The following is a 6,000-nucleotide window of genomic DNA, read 5'->3' on the forward strand; positions in this document are numbered from 1 at the left end:
CTTGCCAAAAGTGGCAGTCTCTAGAAGAGTCACATTTAATTATGATACTTTTTTTCCACTAGTAAGCTTGGAATCAAGACAAATTGAGTTAATTGGTTGGTTCTGAAATTTTAGTAACTAGTGTATAATGCAGCTTTTACATAAGAGAATAGACGGTGGATGAGGAACCTCTGTGGTTGTATTAGGGAGTAGAGAAAGTTCTAATGTGAATGCAATTTTGAATTTGTTGAGTTTAAGATTTATGCAGCACTTATGAGAGAGTCAAAAGTAAGTGACTAATGGCACTTGAATAATCCAAATATGACGCAGAGGACAGTGGTCAGAACTGCATTTCTATTTTTTTTTTTTGTCTTTTTTGCTATTTCTTGGGCCGCTCCCGTGGCATATGGAGGTTCCCAGGCTAGGGGTCGAATCGGAGCTGTAGCCGCCGGCCTACACCAGAGCCACAGCAACGCGGGATCCGAGCCGTGTCTGCAACCTACACCACAGCTCACGGCAACGCCGGATCGTTAACCCACTGAGCAAGGGCAGGGACCGAACCCGCAACCTCATGGTTCCTAGTCGGATTCGTTAACCACTGCGCCACGACGGGAACTCCTGCATTTCTATTTTAAAATGCAGTGTTTCTATGAGATGAAGTGAGTCCAGAGCATACAAAAAAAAGTCTAAGAACATCCTTTCTGTTTTTGTTCAACTTCAGTATTGTAGCTCCATTATAGTCATTTCCTAAAGCGTTTGGTGTATTTTTGGATTATTATTATTATAATTCAGAAATCATTATTTCATAACCATATTTGAAAATACATTGGGACAAATATAACTTATACTTTCTTGTTTTATTTTGAAAAAGAATTCAGGTATGTGGAGATTTAAATCTTGGGAAAATTTTTCAGAAAAATATTCAAGCCAAAAGTCAGTTCAACCTGAGGAGGCCGGTCTCTGATAGAATCTATAGTCTCACAGGAGTACTTTATCTTTGTAGCCACAGGGTTTTTGGGGTGGTTCATCTCACAAATGTTAAATGAATAATAAATAATGGCAGGTTGTTCCTCAGGGTCGGAACCACAGTCGTTGACATTCCTCTCCCATAAACTTTTAATCTCCACCTCAGCTTGGAAAGAAATTGTGTATGGTTAGAGCTGGGCATTTACTGGGTATGTACAGTCCTGTCCTCAGAGAATCTGGTAGGGTGCTTTGGGATGTCTGAATCTTCCTCCGAACAGAACGTACTTATGGGTCCTCCTTAGAATTTGAGAAGGGCCATAATCTACCATCAGAACTGGAACTTGACATTCTCTACTATTGCAACTGTAGTCAGAACTGTATGTGAGATTTAATGTGCTAGATAATTTATACTTTCAGTTAAATACATCTTTATAATTAATATATTTCTGAAAGCTCGTATTACTTGTATTTATTTCCCCATTTTTTTAAAAAAATGCCAATACTGTAAGGTTATAGAGAACCTCAGTCTTCCCATGGGGTGTGAAGTCTCATTGGCCACTATTTATATTCCAATTCCTGCATATATTTTCTTTATCTTCATATATTCACTTGACTAAATAATGTAAACAAGAAACAAAACTATAAAATTCCCTAAAGCACTTGCTTTTTAAGGAAACCATGATACACTCATACCATGGAATATTACTCAGCATTTAAAAAGAACAGGAGTTCTCATTGTGGCACAGTGGAAACAAATCTGACTAGTATCCATGAGGTCCTGGATACTAGTGGGTTGGGGATCTGGTGTTGCCATGCACTGTGTTGTAGGTCAAAGATGTGACTCAGGTCCCACATTGCTGTGGCTGTGGTTTAGCCTGACAGCTGTAGCTCCAATTTTACCCGTAGCATAGGAACTTCCACATGCTGCAGGTGTGGCCCTAAAAAGCAAAATAAATAAATAAACAAACAAACTTGATATGTTATAAACTAAAATGAGCCTCTAGAGAATTATGATGTGTGAAAAGCCAACAGTTACAAGGTTACGGACTGTATGATTCTATTTATAGAATATTATTGAATCTAGAAAATTCTAGAAATGGAAAAGAGACTAGTGGTTGACAGAGTTTAAGGAGGTGAGAATAGCATGAAAGTTGGTGTGGCTATAAAAGGGCAACAAGAGCAATCCTTGTGGGAATGTAACAGTTCTGCATCTTGACTGTTATCAATTTCAATATCATTGTGGTGAAGTATTCTATAGTTTTACAAGATGAGGAAAACTGGGTGAAAAGTACAGGAGATTTATTTACATTATTTTTACAGCTGCATAAGAATCTGTAATTATGTTGAAGTAAAAAAGTTTAACTTAAAAATACATTTTTAAGTGTAAAATATGATGATTTGTTATACATACATACATAATCTCTTTGTAGAGTGATTACTAAGATCAAGATAATTCGCACATTTATTATCTTACATAGTAACTTTGCCTGTGTGTGTGCACACATGTGTGTGTGTGTGTGCGCCTGTGTCTGTGTGTGTGGTGAGAATACTTTTTTAAAAGTAGTAAAAATATATGTACTTGAGTGTCAAGACAGAAAGGAAAAACTCATACCTATTGAGTACTTAAAAATGTTACTTCCAGTTATTCCTGAGGGAATAGGGTGCCTAGTATCTAAAATCTCCTCTTGCGGGAAATGATCAAGCTGATGAAGCTCACCTCCTCCCACAAATAAAACCTCCTTTTATCAGGCTGCAAACATTTAGTGTACCCCTTCACTTTGTCTACATCAGTGGAAAAGACAAAGAAAACTGCATGAAAGTTTTAAGGTTGGCAGAAATCTTCCTGGACAATTAACCTTATTTATTAATTACTAATCACAAATGGTACCTTCCATGTTTGCTTTTCACTAAGTTGGGCTCACTAGCTCTCAGGTCTAGTTGGATGCTGTTTGTTTGTTTTGGCCACCCCTACTGCATGTGGAAATTCCTGGGCCAGAGGTATAACCCCCAAGCCACTGCAGTGACAATGTTGAATCCTTAACCCGAAGTGCCACAAGGGGACTCCCCAGTGGGATTCTTAAAGTGTATCTAGTGACACAAGTTGGCCAGGTATGCCTTGAGCATCTCTTCAGTGTTGGTGATGGTTTGCATTAGTGAGTTAACAGTTTTGTGGAGTAGCTGTAAAATATATTTCTTACATTGTTCTAAGGGCTCTCTCTACAAAAGGTAAATTATGGTAAAAAATGTGGACATGGAGGTTGTGATGGAAGATGCTGTTGACAGATTGGCTCTTAGAGGTACAAACATCACTTTCCAGCTACACCTGAACTTTGGTAAACTGAAGAGATGGAAGCAATACTCTGCACATACAGGAGTGATATTGAACCTCATTTTTCTCCTCCTATTTTTATTTTTCACAATCCATCTGTTTTTTTTTTTTTATTTATACTATCTGAATGGCTGTTGGAGTACCTTTTTAAAGCACTCAAAGTCAGTGTGTGAATTGAAAGATGCATCATACCATATTTGAATGTTCTCGAGAATTTTCACATTGTTCACTTTCATTAGACTCTGATTACATGCCCCCTGAGAGGCAAAGCAACAATATCTGAATTATCAATGCAATCCTTGCTAGTCTCTCTTCTAACTCTTCACCATGAAGAAATGTCGGCTTGTGAATTAAGAGATTTTCCAAAAATTTCTTGTTGACATTTTCCAATCCCTTTTTTACTCTCTTTGAAAAAAAATATAATGATGACTTAATAATGCCCTCTTTCTTTCAGAAAGGCATATTCTGAATTCCTATAATAATAATTACAAGAATTCTCAGAAGAGTTGGAAAACCAGCTATTCCCCCTTGTTCAAAGGTTAGATTAGTTGTGGGCTGATTCAATCCCTGTACAAAGTATAAACCCAAAGCAAGAACTTGTGATGGGTTCTAAGTTTTCTTCATGAAAATGCATCACTGTCATAAATATTCCTGTCCCTCCTAGGGGAAAAAATAAATAAAATCAAGAATGGTCTTCTAGAAAAGACCATTTAGTCCACATTTTCACTTTTTGGATAAATATGAGTGTATAAAGGACCTTGACAAGAAAAATCTCATTCATTACTCAGTTGATTTTAAAGAATATATGACCAAGTTGTTGTTTCGATGGTATGAACAGAGTTGTGGAAGCCTGGGGCTGGCAAAGTGTGGTGAAGGGACAATTAAAGAGTGTTGTAGGAAGATTTTTGTACAGTTTTATCTAAATATTATCAAAATGCTTTTGCATTTAGGTTAACTGCCAGAATATGATTGTGACTGTCTAATTCAAAATTAGGAAAGTAAAGAATAGGAGTTTAATTTGAAAAGGTATGTACACCCCTACGTTCATTGCAGCCTTATTTACAACAGTGAAGATATGGAAGCAACTTAAATGACCATGAACAATAATGAATGTATGCACATATGTAGATACACACAAGGAAATACTAGTCAGCAGAAAAAAGAATGAAACCTCACTGTTTGTAACAACGTGGATGGAACCTGAGGGTACCATGCTAAGTCAAATAAGTCAGAGAAATATTGTATGACCTTACTTGTATGTGGAATATAAAAAACAAAATGAATGAAAAACAAAAACAACCAAACAAAAAACCAGTTATATACAGAAAATAGAGCAGTGATTAGTGAAGGGAAGGAGCTGGGGCAAAATGAGCAATTACATGGTGATGGATGGAAACTAAATTTTTGGTGGTGAGCATGCTATAGTGTATACAGAAGGCAAAATATAATATTGTACCTGTGAAACCTATATAATGATAGAAGGTTATAAGCCAATGTTACCTCAATTAATTTTTTTTCAATAAAGTAACATAATAAACACAAAAATAAGAGTTAAGAGCCTAGTTTTCGGGTAAGAAATGCCAGGGCTTGAATATTACCATTTTCCAGTTCCATTATTTTGGCCCAGTTTTTTAACTCTTTCACTTAAAGTTTCCCTGCCCGTAACTGTCATAGGCACTTTTAACTATTAGGATTACAAGACATAATGCATCTATTTAGTTTTTAGGAAGCATTTTAAAATAGTCCTTATTATTTTATTATTGTTTAGAAAATGTGCTTTTGCCTATAGGGGGAACTGCTTTTTACTCAAGAGAAGGATTAATAAGAAACTCCTAATTAATAAGAAACCATAATTGCATGTTCTCGAGAATTTTCACATTATTCACTTTCATTAGACCCTGACTCCTTTTTTGAAACTTCTTGATAATTTCTTAAGGCTGTTTAAACATTTATCTGGATTTCCTTCCAAGAAGGATTTTAGTTGGATTATAGATATTAAAATAAAAGAGAGTTTAAAAAAATAAAGGAATAAACAGTATAGAGAAAATAAATATGGGAAAATCAGCTAAACATATTACAGTGCATTTATGATATTTTCCATATTGTCATGTGTCTTCTTACCGTGGTGAGAAAGAAGATCCCACCCTTAATGACATTCATGTAATAATTAAGCTCCTGAACTCTTTCTTAGAATGTTCTATAATAAAAGCCTATAGAATAACAACAAACCTTCACTCAGGAAAGTAAGTCCTGTTATGACCTAGGGTGGAGGAGAAGGTTAGGGGAAGTGAGTTGACATACTATTAACAACACCAATGCACACACCATCCCATGGACCCATTGTGCAGATTTTAAAACTTAATATCAATTTTGAATATTTGTTCTGTATATTTTTCCCAAAAGAAATAACTATAGCTCCCTAACTCAAAACTGCCACCGGAGGTGATCACTAGCCTCAGTTGATATGTATTATCCCTTGTAAGCATGATTTCATATTTTTTGTATTTGTGTGAATGTATAAGCAATTTATAATACTATGATTAGAGTTTTAAAAGATTTATAAAATTATCTCGGGTGTATTTTTCTTATTAACTTTATTAGTATATGTAGATCTAGTATATTCATTTCAGTTTCTCTACAGCATTAGGTTTTATTTTAAAGAACAATTTTATGAATTCTCCTCATAATGGACAATATGTTTTTTTCTCCTAGTAATAACTTTGTAC

The sequence above is a fragment of the Phacochoerus africanus genome, chromosome 16 (genome assembly GCF_016906955.1).
Source record: "Phacochoerus africanus isolate WHEZ1 chromosome 16, ROS_Pafr_v1, whole genome shotgun sequence".
Lineage (NCBI taxonomy): Eukaryota > Metazoa > Chordata > Mammalia > Artiodactyla > Suidae > Phacochoerus > Phacochoerus africanus.